This window comes from Phocoena phocoena, chromosome 1 (assembly GCF_963924675.1).
Source record: "Phocoena phocoena chromosome 1, mPhoPho1.1, whole genome shotgun sequence".
Taxonomy (NCBI): domain Eukaryota; kingdom Metazoa; phylum Chordata; class Mammalia; order Artiodactyla; family Phocoenidae; genus Phocoena; species Phocoena phocoena.
The window spans coordinates 16,956,613-16,968,455 of NC_089219.1; the positions used below are offsets into that span (position 1 = coordinate 16,956,613).

Below are 11,843 nucleotides of genomic sequence, written 5' to 3' on the forward strand. Positions count from 1 at the left end.
TCCTCTTTCCATTTTGTTGGGCAAACTGCGGCTCAGAAAGACAAAGGCCTTCCCCGCAGCGGAAAACCTCCTAGGCCGTGCCCAAAGCTCCGCACGCTCGGGAGAACTGGGGACTGAGGGAGGCCAAGAGACCAGAACGGGTTAAGATCATGAAGCTGCGGAGCACCGCCAAGGTCTAGAGAGACCTGGCGCCTCGAACCCGGTTCCCCCTCCGCTCCCAGCTGCCGGGCGGGGCGCGACTTCCGGTTCCGGCGGCGGGCTACAAAGCTTGGCGCGGGGAGGCTGGTTTTTCGTTCCCGCACCCGGCAGCGGGGTTTCGCGTCTCATCGCCAGCCGCCCCGTCTCCCCGCCCTCGGAGGGGCACCTGCGCAGGTGAACTCCCCTTCCCGACCCCGGCGCCTCCCCTCCCCCGCGCACCGTCGGGTGGGAGCGGGCGGCCCTAGGAGCAGGGAGCCCCTGCCCGCGGGGTGTGTCGGCTGCTCGGCCTGCCGTGGCCTTGGGCCCCGCTTCAGCCCCGGAGGAGTAGGACTTCCCAGCTCTGGAGCCACAGACGCGCCTTTTCCGGCCGCACCTCGGCCCTCTGAGCCGCGCCTAGGTGGTGGGAGGAGTCGGGCTCAGATCCCTGCGGAGACGCCGGGGATTTTTGTACTGGGCTGAGTGGTCCCGCCACCTCCTAGCCTTGTGACCTTGGGCAAGTCCCCTTTCTCCGAGCCTAAGTTTGTCAGTGGAAATGACAGTAACTGTCATACTGGGTTATCGGGAGCATTGGATGAGGGAAAGCTGTTGCGCAGTATCTGGCTTGTAAAGTTCAACAAATGTAGCGGCGGAGGCTGCCGTTAATGGAGATAACCGGGGCGGTAGAGAGTCCTATCAAGAATTTAACCTGAGTGGCTAAGAGGATCACGTAGAGAATATGAAACGCTTAGCAGAGTGTCAGGTAGGAAATACGGGTTCCGTAAACTGGAGTTATTAACTGGTGAGGGTAAGCATTCTGTCTGGCAGGGGGGCTTCTAAAACGGATAGGATTTAGAAGCTGGGTAAATCGTGGAGCTGGTCCATCTTTCAGAGCCAACCTTGAAAACTGGCCTACTGACAATTGAGACTGTTCCTAAAAGTCGAGCTTGTAAAAACTTCTGGTGCTAGGAACTAGACGAATTAGTAAAAGGGTGTTTTTCTAAGTGGATTAGGGGTTTTCACGCAGAAAGAGTTTGAGCAGGAGGGGAAAACCTGAAAAGTTTCTTCCTCTTGAGTTGTCGCGAAAGTAATATAGGTGTAGTTAAAAAGAAAACAATACAGAAAGATATAAGAAAAATGTTTCCCTCTCGCTGTTGCTGCTCCTCAGAAGTAAAAGGAATTTCTTTGATAACTTTCCAGGTACTGTTTGGGGATATATCAGGTCATATATGCTTATGCTAATTTTTAATTTCCCCAGATGGGATCATACTACATATACTGATCTGCACCTTGGTCACGGGGTGCTGTGTTACGGACAGCTTTACATATCAGCTCTCATGGGCCTCCTTCATTCCTGCATAGTATTCCACTGAGTGGGTGACAGTACTTTATTGAATCATCTCCCTGTTGATGGCTTAAGTTGTTCCCAAGATTTTGCTTTCCTACAGTGTTTCATCCAACCTTCCCTTGACTAAATATTTCCTTTTAATTGAAGGCACCCCTGAGATTTGGAGATATTCTGCTTTTGTCCTTCTTATCACCTGGACTAGTTAACAACTTACTTTTGGGGATGAGCACACCCTGTTGATTGAATAAAAATGCAGATAGCGTGAGAAGAAGTGGTGTACTCCAAGAATATCTCCGTGATGGGGTCTAGAATCAATTCAAGGCTCCTAGAAAATGGGTCAGTGAATGTTTAGAGAACAGGTGATTAGGGGCAGAGAACCATTTAATTCACGTCAGCTGGTCAGTGTTGTGATTGTTGGCTTCTGTCAGTTGTTGCGCAGGAAACGGATTTGAGAATCTTTGACGCAGGAGAGATTTTAAACATCAACAATTCTGCAATATAGAGTAGGAAAGGACTAATCCTTGGGGGAGGTGGTGTTCATTTAAAAAAGATGATCCTTGTAAAGTGGCTTCATCACAGGGATTATGATCTATGATTGGACATTCCTTGTGTGAAAATTAATATAGTCATTTCTATACTGTCATCTGAAGTCTCTCTTTTTTTTTTTTTCTTTTAAATAAATTAACATAGGATGTGGTTTTCCTGTAAATAATCCCTCTTTGGACTGGGGCTCTAGCCCAAATGAAGCAAAACCTTTTCTCCCAACATTTCACAGGTATTTGATTTGCCCACCTGACCCCCATCCTCCTTCCTCCCACTACAGCTGGTTTGCTAATCCTGGAGCTGTCAAGCAACCGATGAGTCAGAAATGTATGCTGCTAGGCTTCTGACCAGTTGAATTTCCCATACACGGTGGGAGCTTAGGATCTTGATCTTAACATAAAGGCTTTTTTCCTTTTTTTTTTTTAAATTGCCTTAGACTCCACCCTGATGGTAGCTCCTAAAGTACCTTTTAAAAAAACACTTCTTTATTTATTTGGTTGCATCGGGTCTTAGTTGCAGCAGGCGGGCTCCTTAGTTGTGGGTCGCTGGCTCCTTAGTTGCAGCATGTGAACTCTTAGTTGGGGCATGCATGCGGGATATAGTTCCTGGACCAGGGATTGAACCTGGGCCCCCTGCCTTGGGAGCATGGAATCTTAACCACTGCACCACCAGGGAAGTCCCCTAAAGTATTTTAAACACTTGCTACTCTTTCATTCTCATGAAAGAGAGGGAGGGACATGGAAAAGACAGTAGAGTTCGATGTAAATGAACAGACCTTTTTCTCCTCTATTTTAGCACTTCTTCATAATTTGCTTTTGGACATAGCAAATGCTCCATAAAAGTGGCTGGAGGAAGCAAACACACATGATTTTACAGATTTCCCCTACAAATCATATGCGTATATGTTTGTATTGGGGGAAAAAAATGGATGAAAGATTTTCCAGCTAGCAAGGCCAGCATTCTTCATTCTTTCTTCTTTGAGAATCTACATCTTAGATTTTGGCAAACTATTGATACATTTTCTCAATTGTGCCAGTTGATCCAGCAAGAGGAAACAAAAACAGAATTTCTAGTAGCTTTTTTTTTTAACAGTTTATTATTATTTTTTTGTGTGTGGCTGCCTCGGGTCCTGGTTGTAGCACATGGGATCTTTGTTGAGGAATGCGGGCTTCTCTAGTCGTGGCATGTGGGTTTTCTCTCTCTAGTTGTGGTGCGCGGGCTCCAGGATGCATGGGCTCTGCAGTTGTGGCGTGCAGGTTCCAGAGCATGTGGGCTCTGTAGTTGTGGTGTGCGTGGGCTTAGTTGTCCCTCGGCATGAGGGATCTTAGTTTCCTGACCAGGGATCGAACCCGTGTCCCCTGAATTGGAAGGCGTATTCTTTACCACTGGACCACCAGGGAAGTCCCTCTAGTAGCTTTATTAAGAAACCCCGTTAAGTTTGAAAAGTTGATGGAACCTAGGTCTGGACCAGATCCATGTGATCAAAGAGGTTTTAACATCCTTTGTGTTTGCTGACCCTGACTTTTCTCTTTGTGCCTAGGAGTCTGAGAAATCCTTTTCCAGAGTTCTAGAATGGAGACTGAAGGGTACCCAGAGATACAAAGAAATAGAGAAATCCAGAATGATGAAGTAAGGTCATCACCAAATGAGAGGATGGCTGAGGAGCCAGAAGTTGTCCTGATAGCACTTCCCCAGGTCCAGGTTCCACCAGAGAGCCTCGATGAAGACTCTGAAGAAGACCTTGAGACTGTGCCCCGAGGGAGTCCTCTCAACCCTGCAGCCTCCAGGCAGAGGTTCCGGCAGTTCTGCTATGAGGATGCAGCTGGCCCCAGGGATGTCCTCAGACATCTCCAGGAGCTTGCTGGACAGTGGCTGAGACCTGATATTTACACAAAGGAGCAGATTGTGGAAATACTGGTGCAGGAGCAATTCCAGGCCGTCCTCCCTGAGGATCTCAGAGCTCGGGCACAGAGACGTCAGCCTGGGGTCAGAGTCACTGGCTAAATCCTACTGCTTGCTTCTTGCCCAGCCTACATGTGAGAAGTAACCAAAGGCTCTCTTTGTTACAAGATCCAACTGCAGTCATGGGAAATCTGAACTTCGGTTTTCTTTGAGCTTGCATTTGACTAGCTGTAATAAGAATTAACCAAAACCTTTTTTTGGCTGAAGCAGCTCTATTTCCTGGGACTGTGAACTCCAGAATGAGTTTCCCTGCCCTCTTGTAAGGACAGTCAGCCCGCTGCTTGTTTTTGCTCTGCTGAATGCCTCCTTTTTTGCACTTTGTGACATGCTTTAATATATTAAAGCATGTTTTATGTATCCAAAGAGGCGATGGCTTCAACTTTAATATTCTTGATTCTTGTTGTGGTGGCATGAATGGAAGCTTCTGTAACCCCACCAGTAACTCATTTGGGATGTCCTTGAAATATTAAAGCTCTGTTTTTAGTAAAAATGTCCTTTGATGATTTACCAGTTTAGCTCTTAGTAGTCAGCATTTGAGAAAGGTGAGATAATTATCAGGAGTAGATGTGAGCTCAAGATAAGAATTGTGTGGCATTCGCTGAGCTGGGAAATAGGAACAGGCCTGGCCTTTGTTTTCAATGTCAGAATTTAAATTGGACAAAACTGAGAGGGGTAAAACAGGGTCATAAGAGGTAACTCTCAGGCAGGGCTGTTTGATTTGCTCTTTCTCCATTTTCATCACCTTTGTTCTACAGCTCGTCTTCCTGTAAGAGGACTCACTCAACCATCTGACAATTCTGCTCTTCCCGAAACAGAGGCCATCCTGGCTTTGTGTGTGTGGAGGCCTGTACTTTGGTTGACAGCTGAGACAGAACAGTATCTCTGGTTGTGACAGGCAGAGAGGGAACAGCAGCTGCTTCCCCAGCATGACCCAGTCTTGAGGAACCTTTCTGTCTCTGCGGCCTGGCTTTGGGATTTGTAGATCCGTTCCTGTAACACACTTGGTACCAATTCGGAAACTAATCTTTTGGGATAGGGGCTGCTTAACTCCATGCTGGAACTCATGTTGATTCTGCTGATGTTTGTTTAGTACTTCATGTGCCTTTGGGACTCTTCTAGATGCTAGCATATAAATACTATAAAACCAAGTTTGAAGGAAATGTATAGTTTTTGAGGAGAGGAAGAAGCTATACAAATATATCATTAGACATGCTAGAGTAAAGCTAGTTTTCCTTTTGGCATCTGGTTTTGAGAGAGCACTAAAAAACATGATGACCTAGAGGGGTGGGATAGGGAGGATGGGAGAGAGGCTCCAGAGGGAGAGGATATGGGGATGTGTGTGTACGCATATGGCTGATTCGCTTTGTTGTACAACAGAAACTAACACAGTATTGTGAAGCAGTTATACTCCAATAAAAATCTATTGAAAAAAAATGTTAAAAGCAAAGAGGAAATAGCTAAGGGAAGTGGCGTTTTAATTGAACTTTAGGAGTAGGAGATCACTGGACAGAAGGTGCACCTTTTGCAAAGTAAAATTTAACATTGGCAAAGGAGGAACTCTTAACTGTTGTATCTTCAGTACTTCAGTTTGTTCCAAACATTCTGAAGGTATTTCCTTTAGTCTGCAGGCATTAGGAACTCCTGGTGTTAAGGAATTTCCTGACCTGCTCCAGTTTCTCAGCTGCTTCGATGGCCTAGAATTTAGCATGCAAGTAAAGGACCAGAGTTTACAGGTGGACCAAAAAGTTTTCACTTTGCGGGTTTTATTACAAAACAGCTGAGGTTTCCTGGATTGAGTGCACTTAGCACTGGTTTTTCTCAACCTTGGCACTTTGGGGCCAGATAATTCCCTTTTGTGGGGACTTGTCCTATGGATTATAGGACCTTCAGCAGCATCTCTATCCTCTGCTCACTAGTTAAAAGTAACACCCCCGAGATGTGACAACCAAAATGTCTTCAAACATTGCCAAATGTTCCTTGGGGGCAAGTTTGCCCCTGGTTGAAAACCACTGGTTTTAAGGAGGAGAGTTCATCCAGACATGCCACAGATTACCCTCAGGTCCACGGTCTCTTAAGGTTAATGTTGAATTGAGAAAGCTATTGGAAAAGTTGTATGAATTGGGCTTTATGGTTCCTTTTTTCTTTTTTAATTAAAAAATTCTTATTCAATGTCTAAAGGTTATTTTACACTTACAGTTATTACAAAATATTGGCTATATTCCCCCTGTTGTACAGTATGTTTCCTCTATGTGTTTGGGTAATGCCACTTACTCTGGCAAATCTTCAGAAGCGTTTTGGTAGGAAAATTAATACTATGCCTCCAACTTTGAGAATGTTTTATTGGGATGGTTGACTGTGTGCCAGGATCTAGACTAGATGCATTCTTGATTCATTTAATCCTAACTCGTGTGAGGTTACCTATTCAGGTAAATACACCTGCTTTACTGATGAGAAAACTGAGAACCGGCAGTTAAGTATCTTGGCTCATAAGTGGTAGAGCTAGAATCTGAGCCTTGGATTTCTGTCCCCTTAGCCTTGGGCTTTTTCCGTCATGTCTGCAATCTCCTGTGTGCAAGATGTTTCTTTGGCTTTTCTCATCTTTATGTTACCATTGAAAATAACATTTCTTAGATTCATTTCACACAAAAAGTATGAAAAAACCAAAAGGGGTCCAAATGGTAACTCCTGTTGACAGTTATTTTTTTTGCGGTACACGGGCCTCTCACTGTTGTGGCCTCTCCCGTTGCGGAGCACAGGCTCCGGACGCGCAGGCCCAGCGGCCGTGGCTCATGGGCCGAGCCGCTCTGTGGCATGTGGGATCTTCCCGGACCGGGGCACGAACTCGTGTCGCCTGCATTGGCAGGCGGACCCTCAACCACTGCGCCACCAGGGAAGCCCTCCTGTTGACATTTTTTAAGGTTATAAAATACATTTGCATGTGTATAGAAAAGTCCAATAGTATAGAAGGGTATAAATGGAAAATTTAAAGGCTCTCTTCCCATTAAGTTTCTTATGCATCCTTCCAGAAAATATAAATTATGTAAGCAGATATACATGCATGTGCATACAAACATATATATCCCCTCCCCACTTTTTTTTTTGGCCATGCCGTGTAGCATGTGGGGTCTTAGCTCCCCAACCAGGGATCAGACCCATGCCCCCTGCAGTGGAAGTCCAGAGTCTTAACCACTGGACCGACATCCCCGTATATCCCTTTTTATTTACACAAAATATGTTATGCATGTTTAGTATGTATATTTTTCATGTCCAGTAACCCTTAGCTGTCTTTTGCTGTCAACATACAGAGGTTTACTGCCTGCCAATGCAGGGACACGGGTTTGATCCCTGGTCCAGGAAGATCCCACGTGCCTCAGAGCAACTCAACCCGTGCGCCACAACGACTGAGCCTGCAGCTACTGAGCCCGCGTACCTACAGCTGGTGCTCCGCAACAAGAGAAGCCACCGCAATGAGAAGCCCGCACTCACTGCAACCAGAGAAAGCCTGTGCGCAGTAACGAAGACCCACCGCAGCCAAAAATAAAATACTTAAAAAAAAAAGCAAGGTAGAGGATTCAGGTATGGAGTCAAATCTCCAAAGCATAAGTGAGGTTTAGAGAGGTAAGTTACAGAACCAGAACCTCAAACCAGAACTGGCACAATGCCCAGCGCTGTCTCCCAGCAACCCTGTGGTACCAACGCTTTCTCATGGAAGTGAACTTACAGATGCAAATCCTCACCCCAAACCAACCCAGTAAGAGGAGAAGCTTGAGTTCATCTCCATTTCGTCTGGCTCTAGTCCCAGGCCCTTGCCATGAGGTCACACTGCCTGGATACTAAAGAGTAAACCAACTTTAAGTGTTTCAGGAGCCCTGTGCGGGTTTGGAGTACAGTCATTCCCTCTCTCTGTCGCCGCTACCCGAGATGATTCCTGGTCTTCTCCACCCAGTCGACTCGTTATCACCAATACCAGTCATTGTCATTTCTGAGTCAATGTAGACCCCAATTCTAAAGAACCCTAAACACTTAAAATTCTGTGAGTGACAGGGCAAGAGGAGGACAATGTAGAGGAGCTAGCGGGGAAGCATTTCTAAAATGTCTCGTGTGTTTAATTTTCCCTTTGTGATTATATTGACTCCAGTTCCACAAGAGAATAATTGCATCTAGTTATTGAAACATGCTCCTGCCAGATGGCTACTGGTGAAAACCAGTGTTCTGACCACAAGGTAATATGAGATTCCTAGCAGCTGGCTAGAGCCATGGAAAAATATGTCATGTGTTGGGCAGCTACTCCCTGAGTGGTGAGTGGGTGCCAGGCCCTGGCTGCTGGAAAGGAAGCCAACTCTGGCGGGTGTGGGGGCCACGAGGAGTGCACGAAAACGGTGGTGGCTGCTGGAGAATTCAAGTGTAACTGGCCTTCGTAGGAGCACCACGTGTGGTCAGTTTCCACAGGCAGCTCAGTACAATGCCCTTGACAATGAGTTGACTATTTTGCTAAGCGTTTTCCACCCACCACCATGCATTTATTGGCCATTTTCCCTTGGCCCAAAATGCCCCATCTCTACGCCTCCCCTGATCTTTGCCAGCCGACTCCTATTCATTCTTTGTGACGCAGATAGCCATGGTCACCTTCGTGAAGCTGCCTTTGATTTCTGCCTTGAATCAGCATTTGAATCCCTCTTGTGAGCTCCTATAACACCTTCCCTTTAGTTCGAAGTCCCTGTTCATTCAGCGAATACGCATTGTGTACCCAACGTGCCATGCCCTGTTCTAAGTCTCACACTGTAATGCGGTGCCTAGTTTGTGTCCCCAAGCAGATTGTGAACCCCACGTAGAGGGAATCTCTGCTCTTGGCCTCCAACACAGGGCCTGCATGTGACTGATCTTCTAGGAATAGCTTAATTTTTGTAGGAGACACATGGTTGCTGCCTGACTTAAGGGGCTTCCTTCTAGTGAACACAAATAACTAGAATTGATGGGAAACAAGCATTTCATTGGGGGCGGGGGAGGGAGATTATTAATTCCTGTTTAAAGCTGGAGATGATGATGAAAATAAGACCCCCCAAAAGAAGAAGGCTTCACTCAGGCTTCACTGGGGTGGCTGGCTTTCTTCTCTGTTCTGTACCTGACATTGCAGTGAGGTGAGGTTAACTGCCTTTGGCTGGCTCTGCTTGAAAGCTCCAGGGCCCCCTTGGTGCCTAGCAACAACCTGACTGCCCAGAATAGTGATTTTGAAGCTGGGTGTGTCTTCTGCGCAGGAAGCCACCAACACCACCAAAGCAGCCAGGGCCTCCCCTTCACTTCCTCTGAGCTAAAACTCCACCTTCAATTGGGGCCAGTACTTAGTGTTTTGGAGCCCTGTCTTAGGATCCAGCACAAATGGGATGTTTCTAGCAAGGGTAACTCCAGCACTTATGAGGTGTGTGATCTCAGACAAGTCATGTCACCTCTGTGAGCTCCAGTTCCCACACCTGTCTCGCTTCTGTCTCATTCCCAGCTAGGGTCACCGTAGCACAGCACCGAAAGCACAGAAATATTCAATAAATGTTATTGTATCTGAATCTGCTTGGCTAAGGGAAGATTCAGTGAGTGACTCCTCAGCTGTCCCTTTGATCTTGTTCTTTCCTTCTGAGCCCCTCTCTCAACAGCTCTGTCTTCTCATTTCTCCACATAAAATCCTGTTTTTATCTTCCCACTCCTCCCCATCTCTCTCCTCATTGCTTACCTTATCCACAGGCATTAAACCTCATCATTGAAAAAATTCCACACTTCTTAAAAAAACCCAAGTGTTTTAGTTTTTAGGCCAATACTACTGATGTAGTGATCTTTAATTTTTAAGGTTTAAATATAGCACACATCCTGTAAAGTGCACAAATCTTTTGTATGACTTGATGAATTTACCCAAAGTGGGCATACTCCTCTAACCACCTTCCAGATGAAGATACAGAATTTAAACAGCTCCCTAGAAGTCTCCCTCATGCCCTTTCCTGGTCATCAACCCCCCAAAAAGTAACTCTGTTATGATTTCTATTGCTCTAGAGTGGTGTTGTCTGTTACTGAACCGAGTGGAGTAATACAGTATATACGCTTTTGTGTCCGGCTTCTTATGTTCAACATTATGTCTGTGCAATTCATCTGTCCCCTGAGCATCCTGCTTTTCCATGCCTGTGAACCTGACATGCCTGTTCTTTCTACCAGGAATCTTTCTGTTCTGTCAGCACGCCCCACCCTGGGCTGACCAGTCTGTGCAAGTCCTCTAGACTCAGATTAAACCTCGTTCCTTTGGGAAATCTTTCTTGATCACCTCTGGGTTTGAATCCACCTACAAGCTGTATGACTTTGGCCACGTGTTACTAACCTCTCCATTCCTCATTTTTGTTGGAGATCAGGGTTTCTATATTCCAGAGTTCTTGTGAATTTCAAATGAGATAATACATATTAAATACTTAGCACAATACCTGGAACTTAGGAAGTACTTAATAAATATTACATATAACTATTGTGAATACTCTTCTTATTCCCCCAGATCCTTGTACATACCTCATAATAGCACTTACTTTGATTATTGTTTGTCCCACTACGTGATCTTAATTCTTGGAGCAGGGATTGTGTCTTCTTCATTCATTGTATTTTTTTCAACCGTCATTTATGAGTGTGCACTACATTCTAGCGCTGAGGGTACAGTGGTGATGGAAGCCTTGAATTTACTTTTTAATGGGAAGAGACAGATAATAAGAAAAATAAAGAGGTGAGATCATTTTGGATAGTGATAAGCTCTAGGAAGGAAGTAAAGCCGTGTGGTGTGAGAGTGGGTTGGAGGTGCCACTGAAGCTGGGTGGGGAGGAGGTCTTCTTGAAGACGTGATATTTGAGCAAAGAGCAGTGGGTGGAAAGGAGCAGGCACGTGCGGAACAGGAGAGAGAACAGCGAGCGCAAGGCTCTGGGGCAGGCACAGGAAGCTCAGATGTGTCTGAGCAATGACAAAGAGGGCAACGTAGCTGGAGCCCAGTGAGTGAGTGAGTGGGTGGTCCAGAGGAGGTCGGAGAGATGCGCAGGAGCCAGGAGAAGCCACTGAAGGGGTTAAGCAGGGGGCTATTGTTCACCTTTGCCTCCAAGGTGCCTAGTACATAATAGACACCTACTGACTGTTGAATATTGGTGGCAACGTGCCCATGACCAGTTAGCCCACATGAGTGATTCTCAGGTCATTTTCAAGTTAAAACTTCATCATTGTGCCATGTGCCTCTGGATTCTTACCAAACCCTACCGGATGGGGAAGAAGTCGCTCAGTTGTTTCTAGATTTTTCTCTTCCCTATCTCATCTCATCCACCCTTCTTCAGTGACCCAGATTATCTCCACCAGAGATGTGTAACAGAGATGAAGGGAAGGAGGCAAGCCTGGGCCGGTTAGAGAAAAGGCAAGTAGGAAACAGGTTCGGTCAGTTCCTCTCCTTTCTCTGACTCCAAGAAGGGTCCAGGTCCCTGGACAAGCATAATGATGTGGCCCAAAGTGGAGGAGGAAGGCTGAGCGGCAGGAGGGGCTGCAGAAAGGGCAGGAGGTGAGGGCGAAGCCCTTGGAGTAGGCTGCAGTGCAGCAGCTCTAGCCCCCTAAGGTGTGGCAGGCCAAAGCAGGAGCCCATCTGGAGTCCTAGCAGCAAAGTGGAGCTGCTGGCAAGGCCTGGGCCGTGACCAGTCAGAGGAGGGAAAGAGCAGCCAGTAAATCAGAATGGAACAGCCTTCTAGTAACACCAGTGAGACTTTATTTTTGTTTAATTATTTCTAACCTTAATTTTTATGAAATGTTACACGTGAGCAAAAAG

At 46.2% G+C, this 11,843-nt stretch overlaps 1 long non-coding RNA gene across 1 annotated transcript; it reads left to right on the forward strand.

The window, feature by feature from the left end:
• LOC136127899 (uncharacterized) lies at window positions 1-4,509 on the forward strand. The gene is made up of 2 exons (XR_010656197.1): window positions 1-372; window positions 3,606-4,509. It is a non-coding gene; the product is annotated as an uncharacterized lncRNA (long non-coding RNA).
• Window positions 4,510-11,843: the final 7,334 nt, after the last annotated feature.